General features: G+C 42.7%; 1 long non-coding RNA gene across 1 annotated transcript; it reads left to right on the top strand.

Annotated features, from left to right (window-relative positions):
• Window positions 1-16,301: 16,301 nt before the first annotated feature.
• LOC134194404 (uncharacterized) lies at window positions 16,302-16,664 on the top strand. Its single transcript, XR_009972192.1, has 3 exons — window positions 16,302-16,334; window positions 16,402-16,533; window positions 16,600-16,664. It is a non-coding gene; the product is annotated as an uncharacterized LOC134194404 (long non-coding RNA).
• The last annotated feature ends 1,857 nt before the right edge of the window (window positions 16,665-18,521 follow it).

The raw sequence follows: 18,521 nt of genomic DNA, 5'->3' as shown, positions 1-18,521 counted from the left end.
ATAATTACAATCATTATAAGAAGTCCTCTACCTTACACTGTTGATTAATCCTTTTGTTTACTCCAATACACAATTAAGTGTTGAAATACTGGCTTCTACATCTCGAACCAAAGAAGAAGATATCGATGAATTAGATGGTAAGTGATTATACGTATATAGACAGATATTAATTTACTGGAGGACTCTAACGTCTACTGCGGAAGTGTATATTCTCGTAACAGATAGATTGTAGTGCAGGGATTTAATTCTTATTATGCGTGTACAATTAGACAATTAATTAATTGCAGTGTCTTTATTGAAACTAACGGATCGTTAGTTTGCAGGTATCCACTGCACTGTCTAAGACCTAAACAATACGATAGCCAAACTAGAAAAAAAAATGCTATCAAGGCATTGTTGGATGGTGTTGTTGTCCAACAACTACACCAGCAAACTTTTCCAGAACAACGACCATGGCCGAAATCATGAAGCAATGGAAACATGTCACAATAGGTGGAGATATTCAATACAAGTCATCAAGTACGTGCAGCAATATTTTACTAAATGGTATTTGCAAATCGCAAAAAGGGCAATAAATTGCTGACGACGAAATCGACACCTTCGAGGAATTTATGGGCCAACCAAAAAAATGGAAATACTGTGCAAAAGCAAAGCACGCAGTATTTCATAGACTAGTTTTTTATCACCTGCAATCATGGGCAACAGACAACATTGCTGTGGCAATGGATACAATATTGTCAAGTGACTGATTAGTAATGTAATGTTGCAGAAGTAGATTGTATTGTTATCTGTCATGTAATGTAATCAAGTACACACGATTGCAATAACTTCTTTGTTTTGCACTAATTTGCAGTTTATTAACCGCAGTTCAAAGACATCGCAACAAAATACAACTATTATAGCTGCATGGCAGCGAATGGCTAATGCAATGATTTATTTATAGCTGAATGGCCAATGCAATGATTTACTTATAGCTGGAGCCTCTTAGTTACGAATAAGCTAAATACAAAGAAATATAGTAACTAAGACAAACAGACAGACAGACAGACAGGCTGTTTTCGCAGGTTGCATGTCCATCATCGCAGAAAGCCGAGTACAGCATGCAGACAACAGACCGGACCGCGGCACATCTCTACACTCAGTGATCAGATCATGTTTGTTTACCTTGTAAGCCACAAGAGATTCTTACTACGCCTACTTTCGACACGCTCGCTACCAGACGAGCGGAGATTTGCTGCAAAACGAAACGTCAGACACGCAAAATTGCGATCGACAATGTCGTGATGACTTCGGTATTCATATGAAGCCAAATACAAACGAAGAAGAAGCAGGTCGCACTCGATTTCGGCTCATTGAGACGTCTGGGAGACGCGTGAAAATTATCATGGCCATCGTCACGTCGTTCGCGTCCGTCTGGTACAGCTGTAAGAGTCGGAGAGTGCCGAGAGTGCCTAATCTCTTACATCACAATCTTTTTACCTAAATTAATTAAAACGCAGCATTCGTGTGTAACACTACTCAACCTTATAGACAAGAGGAACAGTCAACTGAAAACATGATCAAATCAAAATATGAGTAAATTCTAAAATAAATTAATAATGTATTTAATTATCTAGACTCAGACCAGAAGTAGTCGGCATTGAGCTTCTTGTGGAAGACAACATTTCACACGTGCTCGCGTAGTATACTTTTAACATAGCTAAAACTATATGAAACAAGTCCAAAAACATTTTGAGAAAATGATGAGTATGTAGGGATGGGTATGTACTTATGTCATTTATGTCCATCTCCTACATCACAATCTTTTTACCTATATCGATCGCTTGAAGCAGTTGTGAGTGTGATGTAAGAGATTAGGCATAAATGACATAAGTACATACAAATCCCTACATACCCATCATTTTCTTAAAATGTTTGAACTTGTCATACTTGGTCTACATGTATAGTTTCATATATCTCGAGCATGTGGATCTTAGGTTTACAGTGTACTTGCAAAATATGCTAAGAGTTACGTAGTGTTTGTGTATAGGTTTGAATCAGATGTTACATTTAGTTGCAATACACCACTAGTAAATGAAGCTGTGTTCTACTTCGTTCAGAGTTGTGTGTGCGTGCGTGCCTGCCTGCCTGCCTGCGAACGGGCGGGCGGGCGGGCGGGCGGGCGGGCGGGCGAGGGGGCGAGCGGGTGGGCGAGCGTGTGTGCGTGTGTGCGTGTGTGCGTGTGTGCGGGCGGGCGGGGGGGCGAGCAAGCGGGCGATCGTGTGTGCGTGTGTGCGTGTGTGCGTGTGTGCGTGTGTGCGTGTGTGCGTGTGTGCGTGTGTGCGCGTGTGTGCGCGTGTGTGCGTGTGTAAAAAATATTTTGATCTCGTGCAAAAGGTCATAGAGATTGGAAAAGGAATGGATGCAGATAATTAGCTGTTAGATCTCCTGGTGGTCTGCAACAATTTCTAGATGCATTCTTGCATACTTCTAAAGTTTGTGTCTAGTGGGGTAGAAGTATTAGCGTTAAACAACTAAAGGTCTTGGTGTGGGCAACAAGGAACCTCGTATTTTTATTGATGGCCATGCATCACGTTACAGAATGTTGATGAGTTTGTTAATTAACTAGATTGAAAACGCAAGATTCGTTAAGTTAGCTAGACATGTCACTACCATGAGAATCGAAATGCCAGTTTCAGCAACGTCAGCTTTTCTTTCGTTATCATTGTTGGCCAGGTGTCATTGAACGTTACACGAACACGCCGACATTTACGCACGTGCACGTGACCAAGCGTGTGTACGCGATTCCCGAGCGTCTTGAAGAAAAGCTCGACTTCTACACGCGACCGGCTTGTACACATTCGATTTGCGGGAGTTCAGTCTTGTTTGGATTTCACTTGGTGTGATTCGCCTATCACCTTTTTACAAGAATGTACTACTAGACTTAATAGTAAAATAATAATGGGTGCTAATTGCATTCCCACTTGTGCGAGCGAGCACGCACTGTACTATACATGCAGCTGCAGAGTGAAATTTCAAAACAACGTTTAGAATACGTTGTTATATACACTAGCTGCATTTAGTAATAGATCAGGAAAATAGAGCAGCTGCTAGATACCATAGTAACTTGCAGACGCATTGACTCGGGCAGCATTTACATAGTCAAAGAGGCAAAAAGCAAACAAGACTGTTGCATCTATAGGTGTGTCTATTACTTCACATATCGATCGCAATGAAATTTCATTTTAGCTAGCCTCGATCAACACAACTCGATATACTCACTCACGTATACAGTTCACAACTGTCGAAAGCTGCCTCAAAATTGATCACTCTCTAGATAATTAATGTGTGAAGTACCATGAGTCTAACTTTGATTAATATTTCACTCAGCTAGATTTAGACGTCCTCTATAGAGCGACTGTCAGCAAGCGAAATATTTCAATGCAATTTCAGTCACAGAACATCGGCCGCGGCTAGCAAGATGGCATCGGCCAGTCGCACGGGTAGATTAACTACATACTAGTACTGCTGAATGCACTAGATGGACAGCAAATCAGTTTTGTTCGAACAGCTTCGTACAATTAATAAAACTTTTATTGTCCTAAGTGACTTGTTTGCTTCAAATTTCTTTGAACTGTGTACTTTGCGCGCTTTCTTCAGTCAATGGTGTCTAGCGATGACGTCACATTAAGTGTCATAGTTAGTTAAGTAAATCAATAGTCAAGCTAACGGAAAAGCGCGCAGCCAACGGTTGCAGACGCGTAAACTATACTGTTTCTTCAATTCGATAATTAGGAGTGGTGCTCAACGGACAGTAAAACGCGCATGCTTAACAGTAAGTGTGCAATGTTTCCATGGCTATGTTAGCAGTTGTTAACTTTCAATACGTTAGCTAATTATTATTATTAGCTAATAACAGCATTATCTGTTAAGAAACAGTTATTACAACAATTATCTCAGACGCTCTACTAGTTAAAACGCTGCTTACGCCTAATTCAATTTTATTGTCATAGCAATAATCACAGAGTGACGTCACATAACGTGAAGTGTCAATTGTTTACACACATCGAGGAAAATAAACAATTAATCAAAATAATCAATTTGTAACAGCTGTCCCCTGTGTGTAGGGGTGATGAAACACCGTCACATAACTGAGCATAGTTTCCATAGAAACATCTCTAGTGATTACGTCACATGATGTAAAGTATTGTATGTTTACTTTTTTTAAAACTAGCAAAGAACGATTCGAATTTATCAATTCCTAAAGGATTCCCCGGGCGTAAGGGTGGTGGCGCACGGACGGACGCACGGACGGACGGACACACAGAAGGACACCACCCCTTTGACTAGCCTTAGTCAAAGAGAAGCGCGCGAACTCTGGTCTGGACAAAGTCGATACTAACTGATCTCTCTGCAAGCATTCTGTACCGCTTCCTTGATTCTCTTGGTTTGATCCATAATGTGCGACCGGCTGGACGCATTCTAGCTAACACTTTTAGAACACACTTGAGTAAACAGAGTAAAACGAGAAGAACTCCCCGTTGCCCACGACGAAGGAGTCTCCTCTGACGCCTTCTCTTCTGAGCCCTAATATCTAGCCGCAAAACTATTAGCAGAAAGAATTTAGCCGCATTACGACGAAACATAGATGGCATTTTCTAGCCAGTACTATGACCTATTGCGCAAGCGCGATCTCTTCACAGAGCGCTTATCCTCGAACTTCCAGACCAAATAGCGCGCGAAGCGCACGAAATCCGAGTGGATACTAAAATGATTTCGGAAGTCCTTATCGAAAGCGATGCTAATGGGAGTCTAACAACGTAAGATCGTTTGACTTAAATCAACTTGTGATTTGTAAATGCCATGAGATCTCACGAACAAAGAAGAGACGTCTACAGTGATTGCGGTAGACGGCCTTAAATCCTGGGGTCGTACTCAGGCCCTCTTGCGCGCCCGGAGAAGAGAAACCGACGTTGTTTAGAATCTCGAGCCGATAATGTCGCGCGCAGTGAGACTCAATTTGGCTGAAGGCAGAGCTTCTGGTTTTGATATGGTGTTGCACTACGCTCTAGGCAAGCTTAAGCTGTGTAATGTAGAGCTGAAGGAGCTGCAGCGTGTTGTCGTAGAGCACATCTACAACGGAAACGACGTCTGCAGCTGGCTTCCTACAGGATACGGTAAATCGCTGTGCTATCAACATACACCGTATAGAGTTGACTGTAAGCTAGAGAAATGTGGTGAAGAAAGATTGTGGATATGTCGTCATTGTCGCGATCGTGTCTCCTATAGTATTTCTGATGATAGAACAAGTCAAAGATTACGCGAACTCGGAGTTTTACTTGACATTGGGTCTAGATCTAGGGCTTCATCACTACTAAACACGGAAGCTGTTTCACAGTCGATTGCGCGTGACATTATCGGCTCGAGATTCTACACAACGTCGGTTCCGCATGCGTGCATATATTACCACGATTTCCTTCTAATTTTTGCGCACATGCGAATACAACGTGTACCAGGCCCTTATCTCCGGGCGCGCAAGAAGGCCTGGGTACGAAGCTACATAAAACCTAGCCTCGGATCCCAGACGTTTTTGCAGGCGCCTAAGTTACGTACGTACGTACAAACACACAGTAGGCGGGGAAAGTGCAAAAGAGGGCGGGAAGAAAGAAACGTCTGAGCGCGCTTCTATAGAAAGCCAGTTCGGAAATAGGCGTACCTTTGGCAAATCATAGGTTTCCGCACCAATCAACAATCGCCGCTCGCTCAGCGCGGTAGATTTCATTGGTCAAATAGTGTTATTAGAGTCTCATTGACTACTTATAAGAGTACCAGGTGGTATACCCCAGTGGAATATCTGCTAAACGGGAGATCAAATGGCGTTGCCTTCAGAAGATCGATCGTGTCACGTTTGTTCATCAATTTCCGACGACGCAATGACAATTGCTATTGACCTGTCTTGTCCCCAGTTTGACATTGCGTCTGTGAAGCCTCTGCAACGCTTGGCGCTGAGTCAACTTGTCCGATGTGACGTTCTGGCTTGCCTCCCCACCGGGTTTGGGAAGTCACTGATTTTTCACTTGCTACCCAACGTCTGCAAGGTTTTGCAAACAGTGGGCTATTCGATTGCGTTTGCAATCGACCCTATTGTTCTCGTTGTGGCTTTGATGAAAGACCAGGTTGCGTACTGACAGAGTGCGGTGTTCGTGCTTCTATGATAGGTGCCAGCCAAGCTACTGACATAGAAATAAAGGCTGGAAAGTTTGAAATCGTATTTGAAAGCCCTCATATTCTAGTTGAACAGAAAACATGGCGATTAGCGCTTTAGGAAGGCGTTTTCCGTGATCGTGTTGTAGCGATAGTTGCAGACGAAGTTCATACGGTTGTTAAGTAGTGAGGCTAACACTGTCTGTTATGTGTAGGTTGGTGTAATCGAATGTCGCTTTAACTTTATAGGGGCGGCCTTGCTAGACCAGAGCTAGAAGAAGAGGATGAGGATGAACTGTTTCGTGTCTGGTGCGATCTTGTTGGAGAGCTAAGGTCTCTGGTGTGCGCTCCAATTCTAGCCTTGACAGCAACAGCGTCCAAGGCAACACAAGAAATCATTGTGAATTGTTTAGGAATGTCTGGCAGATGCTATGTGATTACTAAGAGCCCAGAGCGTGATAACATTTTTCTAGCTGTGCAGAGAGTACGTTCTGATGTTGAAGCTACTTTTGATTTTTTGCTGAGGATGGTAAAGCCCAAGCAATTCAAATCAACTGTCCGAGGGTTCTTGTCTACTGCCAAACACAGAGTTTGTGCTCTTTACTGTTTACCCATTTCCACTATGAACTAGGTGACAGTCTTACTGGCCAGAAGGTGATACAAAGGCACAAAATCGAGTTGTGGAAATGTACCATGCATGTACTCCAGACAGCAACAAACACATTATTTTGCAGTCTCTGAGGGATGCCAATAGTGTTTGTAGAGTCGTATTTGCAACCAATGCCTTAGGGATGGGGATAGATGTGAAGGGTCTGAATACAGTCATTCACTATGGCCCTCCAGCTGACTTGGAAGCGTACATGCAAGAGATTGGCAGAGCTGGCAGGGATGGAAGCCAAAGTTTTGCTTATCTGCTATATCATGGACATCAGCTGAGACACACAAATAGAGAAATGAAGGAGTATGTCAGCAACACTGATCAGTGCAGAAGAGCTATGCTCCTAGCAGTCTTTGATGCAGCCCCCAATAGAAGAAACACCGCCATACCTGCTGTGACATATGCTCTGTACAGTGTCAGTGTGCAAGCATAGGTCAATGCCCTGGTTTGCAATATATTCTGATTGGTGAAACATCGATTGCAACCTCTTCTCCTGTGATAGTCCATCACTTGAAGACTGAACGAAGAGAACGTCTGGAGTTTCTTTTTCTGGAGTACAAGATGAAGGTGGAGACAGAGCTTGGAATTGAAGATCAGCCTTTGTATACTCACCCAACATTGGTAACAGGTCTTTCTGATTATGTACTGCACTCAGTCGTAGAGAACGCTGGGCAGTTGTTTACCCTACAAGACATTCAAGCTCTAACTCCAGTCTTTACTGTTAAGCATGCACAGAACATTCTAACTATACTTAATGAGGTATGGGCTCAGTTTTAAGGATATAAATTAATTGGGATAGGTATGTGTGAATTGTACAAATTCAGTATACATTAACTAACAGCAGACTTAGTGTTGTGGACGGGATACTTTAACAGCAGACTTATTGTTGTAGACGCGATACTTTAACAGCATATGACAGTTGTTTACAAAGATTGATACAGTTACGCATGCATATACCACATTACCTTAATATACCAGTAGGATGAATTTTTAGTTCCAAGACCTGCACTATGATGTTGTCAGGACATGGGGACTAAACCATAAATTCCTTTAGGTGTAATTTCTAAGGATGACAGAATTTACTAGCAAGATGATCACATTTCATATCAAACAACATGTACATAAACAGTTGGAACATGCAGCAGAATCCAAGCAAAATGAAAGCTACAATATATCTTCAAATAAATGCTGCAGCAAAGGAGGGAACAGACAAAGAATAAACGCTGCCTTTGAATAAACGCAGCATCTAATATACCGCGCTGTACTATCTAATGGTGATTGACCTGTGCACTCATGATCTCCTCTAATAGTGAGGGCGGTAGGTGGATCAAACCTTCGTTTATCAACTACACAAAGACATTGAAGAAGAGACAGCACGTATACTGAGTATATGATATTCTTACTTTTGCAAATTCTCGAGGAATGGGATAAAGGGAATTGTGCATACGGATGTGGCGGGCATAGGATTGTTGGCCTTGGCACGTGAACTTGCACTGGATGCACGTACAATCCCGTTTCCTTTTAGCTTTCACCTTGTTTCGCACAACCCTGACAGCGTAGTTTTCTGGCTTGTTTAATGTAAAATTTGGTTTAGTAAATTTCAATTTTACTCACTTCAACTGCATGTACAAGCAGGGTATGGTGGAGCTTCATCCTAACAGCGTCCTGCAACACAAACAATGGATCTCTTGATTGACATTGCAATACCCCAGTACACATACAAGTTTTGAAATAGGAAGTCTAGTCGGCGGTGGTGGCCGTCTCTTCCTCCGTTTCATAATCCTTTCATCGAACAAGGACATAAACGGGTGCATCTGCAGAGATATAAAATAACGTATCCAGTCAGTCTAGAAGTCGGACACAGAACAACAGTGCTTTCATATACTCACATGATGCCCCTCACCAACCTTTTTATCATCTCGAACGTCGAAATCACCTGGAATGTTTGCAGGAACGTTAACTGAAACGTTCTGCAGACATTCGTCACCATCTGCGAAACGTCCTGAACATTTTCAACGTCCACAAAGATCACCATAGTCTTGAACGTCGTCACCATCACCATGATCACTCTGTTCACCACCAACGTCGAACACACCCGGAATGTCTGCAGGAACGTCCACTGAAACGTCCTGCAGACATTCGTCACCATCTGCGAAACGTCCTGAACATCTTGAACGTCCACAAAGATCACCATAGTCTGGAACGTCGTCACCATCATCTTCACCATGATCACCCTGTTCACCACCATGCCTACCATCCTCCTCTTCTTAAGTTAATCTGCATGCCTACCAACTTCTGCATCCTCAATTTCCCTTAGTGCTTCAACAAATTCCTTTCTTGTTCTTTTGTTGTATTTATTTCAATGTTCTCGGTAGTGCAGCAAGTTTCGGGCAGACAAGATCCCATTGAAACACAGACAACATGTCACAAGCAATCACTGGCTGGTAGTATGTATTATGTGTCGTTACCACCCTTTCATGAATGTGTGATTTGGGGTCTTCATTTCTACTGGGCGCCCACCAACCCGGCAGGTGACTCCAGCAGGGTACATGTTTCTGTGCAGTCCACACGGCGATCAATGACTGATGACCCATCGGACGAGATTACAGCATCACGATTGAACCCAGCTCAGAGACAGAACAAACAAAGACAAGTTTTTGATTTCTGTCATTCTAGTCCCGCTGGCAACAGAACTTGTCTTTGTTTGTTTCTCACTTTGTGTAGTTGTTCTATGTGAGACTTTGACTTGTTTCAGTCGTAGGGGAGTTTCTGTGGTCTGGCGAGGTAATCTTGGCAACGAAGTTTCGTGTTTACTTGTGGGTCACAGGGAATATGCCGCGAAACCTACGTAACCTAGCTAGGTTAATCCGTGGTTTTTTTGGGTTCCGGTTCAAAAAACCCATGTAACACAAGGTGTGGGAATCTGAAACCTTCTGAAACCCTCCTAGCTCACGACTTGATGCGTATGCTGCAGCTAGACATATCGCAAACCAATAGAAGAGAGCGGAGATGACCTCATGCAACTGTTCTCCGCTTTGTAGCAGCATTGCATCATTGCGGACAAGTCTGTAGACTGAAGTCCACAGAACCCACTGTAACCTTCAAAACACAAGCAAAAGCCAATGCAGTTGCTATCAACTATCTCTAGACAGCGCGCGAAAGTACAAGAGCAAGCTACCTGAACGATGGCAAGAAATCAAGTAGGTTTTTCAGCATCCGGTCTATGCTATCTACACGTAGAGATGAACCGCGATTCACCTCGAGCTCCTGTTCTAGGACAAATCAAAAACCGTTTCTAGCACATCGGGACGATGGATCTGTCCTCGCGATCGAGAAGTGTATTTACACCCAAAACGGCGAATCGATTGGCCGATCGCAAGTGCTGTCAACGCCAGCTCTAGCTTCGTGGCGGGAAAAGAAAATGACAGTACTCATAAGCCCATCAAAGGCGGCACGCTTCGACCACTCTACATTGGCACTGAAGACACCAGGTTAGCTGCAGAAATAAAATACGTGTACAGACGGTAGGCTTACTACTAGTGCACAGTCATGTACGCATGGCGGGATTCCGCGGCAATAGACATACAGCGCGTGTATACAGTCACTAGCCTATCTATATCATAGTTAGGCTGCATACCAAATAATACAAATTGTCTGTAGATACAGCAAGCCCTACCGTGTAGCCAAGCCTAAGCGAAGTACCTACAATCCCTCTGAATCAAGGAAGTGGATACAGCATACGTGTCCTTGTTGCGAAGAGTTTGTGCGTTTTTTCCAAACAGAAGAGCAACGAGTAGCGGTGATGAAGTGCCTTCGTCACAAAGCTCCATGCCGTCTACCTTCCAAAACACCTCCGGGCTTCTGGGATCTAAGCACACCTTTCTGTCCGCCTGTGGATGGAAGTCCGAAGGCTTTGAAGATAAGAAAGGTTGAAACACTGCCAGATACACCAGGAGAAGTGTTGGGGTGGGATTCTGACTGACAGAAACGTTACATTTTGCCACATTTAAATTGTTTTATTTCATTTCCAAGTTTAGAAAGTTTAGCCAATAGCACTACTAGTAGATGTGCACCTATCATACTATGTGCACACCACACAGACACACACAGACACACACACACACACACACACACACACACACACACGCACACACTAGATAGACCAGCAATAAGCATATGCAGCAATTGTTGTAAGAATAAAGCTACTGCCATGCACTGTCTGGAATCCATTCTTTGCCATTGTTTGTCCATGTATTTTTGGCAAGGCCAATGATACTTCTTCTGGAAACTTTGTCCACATGCCTACTCTCTCTTTCATAACACTCCTGCCGTCTTCGACTTTGAATGTAGAAAGCTACTCTAATTGACCTTTCCTGATCCACACAGTTACAATCCACAACTTGGCCAAACTATTGCTGGTCATTGTCTCCCATGATCATAACCATGTCATGAACTTTAAGATGTATTGGCACAATAACTGAAAAACTCCTTGTGATTGGGTACGGTCGCATGAAATCCAGAACAAGATAACAATGTTGATGACCTCCATCCTCTTGCAAAGGTAATAAAATAGTCTTACGAATGAGACACGTAGCAGGAAGGATGACCTTTGTTTGATGTACACAAACAGCTTTTAGCCCAGTTTGAGTGTGCACTCCCAACTCTCTGTACGTGTCTGCTTCCACAGCTACTTGGTGCAAGTCTCCACAGCAAACAGATAAAATTTTTCTGATCTCAACTAAAGTACCTGTATTAGTGTTTGTAATGTGACCATTAGGTAAACATGACGCCATTACTGTGTCAGCAGAACGAACCACCATGCCACAAAACCTTGGAAGGACTACCTTGTTGCAAACTGCAGTGCTCACTGTCCCCCTTGACCCAGGTGGAAATAATCGCACCAGGAACTCACCAGCCACTCGATCATCAGGTTGCACTTTGCCCGCTATAACAGGTTTGTTGTTTTTTTCAACCATATCATGAGCATTCGACAACTTCTTGGCCCAAAGCTATATAACAGTAACGTTCATAAGCGACATATTGTACAAGAACTGTGAGACAGTATATATATTGATACACCATGTGCTGAGCTACTCCATGAGCTTCATCTTCAACTTCAGTCGGTGGCAATGTATCAATATCCTTGTAACATTGGACAAACTCTCGTTGAAGTTCGCACAAAGCCAAGGTTAGTTCAATGTTCTTGCCATTGTTGGGTGTTTTTGCATAGCGTTGCACTGCTTGCTCATAACAGTAGCACCAATAATTGTCTAAACTCCCAAATCGTTTTACACAATCCCGCAGATGCACTAAATTATGCACAATGACTTTGCAGGCCTTGAGTCCATATTCTGCTTCAAGCAAAATGTTGTGTCTCAAGCATAACTGATAGAGAACATTCGCTCCTTCTTCAGTCCAGCCATTGCGCCCATCCCCATACACATACTCTATGATCCTTGACAGACATTGCCAGATCTCAAAGCGCTCCTTTGAAGTCAGATCATACAGGAGTGGTTCTGATACTAGGTATGCAAACTTTTTCCATTCTTCAGCTAAAAATAATCAATTGACAAAACCATCGTGCATAGATATAACTGCGCTACCTTTCCAAAAGCCAATATGTGCAGCATTTGTGGGGATGCGTGAAGCCCTCATTTCTAAAGAACAACAATCCACATGGTCAGCAACCCAACAAGGAAGCAGAATTAATAACTAAATTAACAAATAAACAGGCAGACTGACAAACAAACAGACAGACAGACATAAACTGTTAAGCTCCACTTTTGAACTAGTATTCTTTCTTGTGTTTGCATGCACATATAGTCTGAAGAATTTAGAACCTTGTAATTGATGTGTTCACGGATAAACAGACATACAGCCAGACAAACAAACAAACCAACAAACAAATTAACAAACATACCAACAGACAAACCTTGCAGACCGACAAACAAACAAACTGTCACATATGCAGACAACTAAACAGACTTATCAAACAGTCACATACACTGCATAGTTAGAACAGGTACCTGCAGTCCATGGAAAAATTTGGCCAGTTTCTCTGAAAGCAGTTTGAACTTATGACTTTGAGAAGTGCCTTCTTCACCATCTAGCTCACTTGAGTCATCAAACATCCGTTGGAAATCATGCTTGACAACTCCTAGTGGCAAACCATGCTGCGCATCAATTACGAAGTCTGTTGTCAATTTGAATCCATAAAGATGGTAGAACTGGTGGAAAATAGTAGTGCCTTTAAAACCTAGTTCTTTGGCTATGCTGTGTCTCACTGACTGTCTTTCCTCTTGATCAACAGAAGCCAGAGAATCTAAAAATGCTGGAGTAAGTTCTCTCCTCTGCTTTGGACATCTTGCAAATTGATTGTAATTGCCATAATAGTAATGTGTTGACCCTAATGCCATCTCTCCTAAACACACCTTTTTAGTGCTTGTCACAAAACAAGTATACACACAAACATGCACCACACACATGCACACACACACAGACACACCTACACACACACACACACACACACACACACACACACACACACACACACACACACACACACACAGTTCACACCTTCAATAGTACAAAACCAACAAAATTTTTTCCCGCAAAATATCCCTTTTGACACTTCACATTGTGCAACGTGATCACCAGTCCACATGAGAAAAAGATGGCGAAGCTTTGCAGGTCCTTTTACATAACCAGGTAACGATAAAGCATAGTCGACATCAATACCTACAGAAAATTTCAAGAACTGATAAGTCCACCATGCTTTATGCTAAGTTCAAACTATATTTATGTTATGATATATATGCTTGATTCACACTTGATTCACACAAGCATAACTATACATACCAACCTTCAATAAATCCATCAATAATCTCCTCACAAAACGGAGCCAAGAAAGAATCGAGTAAGATAGATCTCTGCTTTGGAAGCAAGTAAGTTGGAACAAATCCAAGTACAAAAACTTGATCAGCATGATTTCTATCCTTCTTTGACATTGTTGCTACACTGACTGAAATTGTTCCTGTGGCATTCAATGACACAAAAACACAATAAGACAAAATTTCACAAATTGAAGAAAAACCGACACTTTCATAACAATTTCTCTACATAGTTAATGTATGAACCATAAAGAATGGATACCGGATAACTAACTACATGCACATTACTCTAAATATAAATATAAAAGATCATATTTTAGTAAATCTATAATTGCACATGTAAATTATCTAATATTGTTCCAACCAGAGAAAACAACACACAAATCAGATTTTCCTTACCACAGCCATGAGAAGGCTTATTGAATGGTTGCCATCCATCCCAGTGACCTAAACAATCACAATTCGTTTACACTGCCTTGCAAGATACACTGAGATAATAACAAACCAATGTAGGCAATATTTCTTGGATCTCCAAAAGTGGTCTTAGGAACTATCTTGTTCTCACAGTAACACAGTGGACAGGTCACTGATCTTAGTCCTGAGTCATCAATCAAGTGAGATCCAAGAATCAACTGTGCTGATAACAGACCATTGCAACTAAGTGTGGTGCATCTAGCAGGCAATGTCCACTCCTTACAAACAAGGTGTTTGACTTATAACAAGTACTGTAAATTGAAGTTCAATAACCAGCACAAACCTTTTCTGGATCCCAGAAATATGAGAGCTCAGCAAATCTTTGACCATCCCACACTTCCTTTTTGCAAGAATAACCCCAAGAGTTGCTGTCATTCTCCGAGTGCTCTTGCTGGAGCCAGTGAGCCTTTTCTTTCCAATGGCCAATCATTTTCTCACACATATGCTTTTGCAACACCCAATTTCGAAGTTTGTCAATCACACTTAAATAATAGTATTTAACAGTGCCCGGCCTGCCGCAATATCTGCAGAAGTCACTGTCAGAAGACAAGAGATCGTAATGACATGGATGGTCACTGTGAAGGCAAATGTAATAGAGTCGTGGTTGACTGTACCCAAAACCTTTTAGGTCTTTCTGCACTGATTGCCAAGAAGTTGAAAAAACAGGCATACCAGGTGTTTCTCTGATATCATTTGCCCATTTCAATAGATCTTCAATACACTTTATAGACATATTGTGCAACTCCTTCAGTTGCAGTAGGTCTATCAGTGCTTTACAATAGGAAACATTTTGCCCATTTCCATCTCCTTTTTCGTTTTCTTGAGAGAACTGTTCTTGTTCATCAATTTGCTGTTGAGGGCTCTGGGGCCTACTCAAAACTGCAAACAGTCGCTGTCCATTCTTACACTCTAAAGCATGACGATATGCTGTCTTTCTGGACACTGGCTTATAGTTGCAAGAATCACAAGGGCAGAGGCAATGCTGGACAGACACATCTCCACAGTCACAAATCATAGCATGGAATTCACCAATGGGATCAGGGCACACTCGTTTTGCAGCATGAAGTGATGCATTAGAAGCTACACATGCATCACAGAATTTAGATATCTATATAAACAAAGATACTGCTAATTGTTCTTACCAGCCATATCCGGATCCTTTGTCACCAATCTCTATCCTATGGTCATAACAATGTTTACCTTCAATTAGAAAGCTGAGTCTTGTCAAAATCAGCAGATAGCAGCCCAGAGAGTAACCTACTTAGCTGTAAATTAGGGTATAGAACTATTACTACCCAGTGATTTGGCAGGACAAAGCATAACTGAACCAAGCCACTCTATATATAGGAACTACCTAAGAGCAACTTCAGCAATAGGATCGAAAACAGACCAATCAGCTTCAACCTTGCTTGGTCAACCAATCAGCTTCAAGATACTGCCTGCGGACCTGAACGGAAACCTTGGTCAGCCCAAATCTTTGATCCTTGTGATAGCCAATCACTATCAAGCAGTGTTAGATTACACAGATAATAAATAGCGGGAACTTTGATTCAACCGGCAGTTAGGACAGTTCAGCTTGTCACCTTCCCAGCTATATCAGCCTTCACATACTCAAATTTGTTAAAGACTTCACAAGGCTTGCCTTCACAGAAGAGGATACCGAACTCCATGAGCAAACTGTTGCTGCAGAAGAGCAAGAGATTGATGTCATCGACCTCATTCAGCCAACAGACAAAGAAATGCCCCTAGAAAAAGATAATTTGCTAAAAATTTACTCACCAGTACTGTACTTACCAACATTGCAACCATTGTTTACCCATGCCCTTGCATTGACATTTCTTTAGACTTTCGATCCTGGTCTGTGAAAGAAACGGCTATTTGGCTAAGAACAGTTGGATGTGAGGAAGTTGTCACAGCTTGTTTTATTGGTGGGTTTGCACAATCACTGCATGCTTGAGGCACTAATGAACAAAGTTGCACACTCCCTGTTGTTCTAGATGAAGACATTGATGGAGAAGCGCTGCAACTAATGACAGAAGAGTCCAGACTTGTAGAAATTGGAGTCAAAAAGATGGGGGCAAGACTCAGACTTATACAGAGAATTGAAGAACTGAAGACACAAATAACGGGTAGGCATATCAGTGGCAGTAGTCTGTCTAGATCTCTGGTCTACAAATTGCTTCTTCTTGCATGTAGAAGTACAAGAGAAAAGCGAATCAGCACCAATGGACTTCGATTGCATGTCAAACTTCTATGGCAAGCTACCAAAGGAACGGCAAGCGTTTCTGAAAGCCCACCGTCCTTGGCTGTACAACCAGTACATGCACAGTAAGTGTACATGCACGTTCAAAAATACAACATCCGCTGTCTTTAATTCACTCTATGTTGATCTAGGCAAACGATTCATCAGAAGTGAAGTGCGCAAACACTTCCCCATCGCCACCACATTTGCGTCGGCGGAAGAGCAAGAGAAGCTGGAAGGGCTGGTCAAGAATCTTGAAAGCAAGTGCTCTGTGCCAGAAATCAAGTTTTGGCTAGGTACGTAGTCTCTGAAGCACACTCGTAATTACAGTAAAATTAGTATAGTAATTATTAGAGTGTCCTCACCTCATTGATTTGTAGTTGGAATCTGCTACCATGCCATCCAGACTACTAGAGAAGCTAGGAGACGTCAGAAAGAAAAGGCGAGAAGACCGAACGTAAGGCAATTTACACTGTACCTCTTTCCACAAACATGTTTTCAAAACAACTTGAATAGGGGGCTGAAGAAACGACCAAAAGCTCCCTCAACGACAGGTTGGCTCACAAGACTGCTGTGACAGCTCACAACGTGGACGAGCACGAGTCTAGTAATGACCCTGAGGAGGATGGACAACCAGCTGCATGTTCTGGCGAAACCAGACATAGCAGAAAACGACCAGCAGATGCAGCATTGGAAGAGCCGCCGCCGAGAATTTTTTCTTGCTCATCGATGGGAAGAGGTCGCCGTGGCGAAAGACAATCCCTAGACAGCCTAGAAATCGCTCCGACGGACACGAGCGACCTCACGGCAACGAATGACAACCATCCTGGTTTGAATACATCTTGGAGCATGCGCAAATCCACTAGTCTAACATTTTTTGCCTGCTAGGAGATGAATTGTCGCAGCGGGACAGCAACATCATCGTTGCTGCAGTCTTGAAGCTGCCAAGCGTCAAGGACGCAGTCATGGGCAAGCTTCGTCTTTAAGCTAGGCAGCTAGGAGTACCACGCTACTCGTCCAAAGACAAAAATTGGCTAGTTCTGGAGCTATCCAAGCTGGCGGTTCAACAGAGCTGGGTAAAGAACCTTGGGAACAAGGACGTTCTTTCACCCGAGAACGTTTCTGTTACACGCTATTTTGAATAGTTACTGCGCATGTGTGAATTTTTGTTGTACACTATACGTGTATGTACTGTAGTCTAGGTGATTAGCTGATTAGAGTGTTTAATTTAAAATATATAGACACTATTCAACCGTTTGCAATCAGCGCTCCCATACAAGGGTTAAATGGGTTGTTGGCGTTTGGGGGGTTCTGGGGGTTCTAAGGGTTATTGGGGTTCCATGGGTTATTGGGGTTCCATGGGTTCTAGAGGTTCTTGACGCATGGGTTATCATGGGTAATGCGCAAATTCTGGGTTATTCAAAACCCAGATATAATAACCAATGTGGGTTTTGGGTGGCTTTTGTCCGGTTTTGTAGGCATTTTACGAAAACCCGGCTAGGGTTAATGGGTCATTAACCCAACCGGGTTTCGCTACTTTCCCTAGGAAAACCCTACCTAAAGCCATGAAAAAACAATGTGGGTTTCGCGGCATATTCCCTGTGGGTGCATGCGCAGAATCCACTAAGCCATCTGAGCTGGTGTCAACAATGATTCTGTAATTTCGGCAGATGGGTCATCAGTCATTGATCGCCGTGTGGACTGCACAGAAACCATGTACTTTGCTGGGCTCAACTGCCGGGTTGGTGGGCGCCCAGTATGGGTGAAGACCCCAAATCACCCATTCATGAGAGGGTGGTAACGACACATTATTATTATTAATGGAGTTTAGCGTTTCAGTTAGCGACGCATGCGTGTAGCTGTCTGCAGCCCTGAAACTAGAATACAATGTATGGAAAGATGCATCCCTCCAATACAATAATCAGGAATATTTCTTTAACACCTACTCCAAGCCGACATCACTCTAAATGACGTCATAGCAATTGACAATACGTTTTTACAACGTCGACGCGCTAAAACTGCAAAGACTCCTCACTGCCCTCTCACATTTGGTGCGTTCCGTAAAAGTACACCT

The sequence above is a fragment of the Corticium candelabrum genome, chromosome 18, assembly GCF_963422355.1.
Source record: "Corticium candelabrum chromosome 18, ooCorCand1.1, whole genome shotgun sequence".
NCBI classification, from domain to species: domain Eukaryota; kingdom Metazoa; phylum Porifera; class Homoscleromorpha; order Homosclerophorida; family Plakinidae; genus Corticium; species Corticium candelabrum.
Note: the sequence above shows the minus strand (reverse complement) of the source record. Positions and strands in the feature narration are given on the sequence as shown.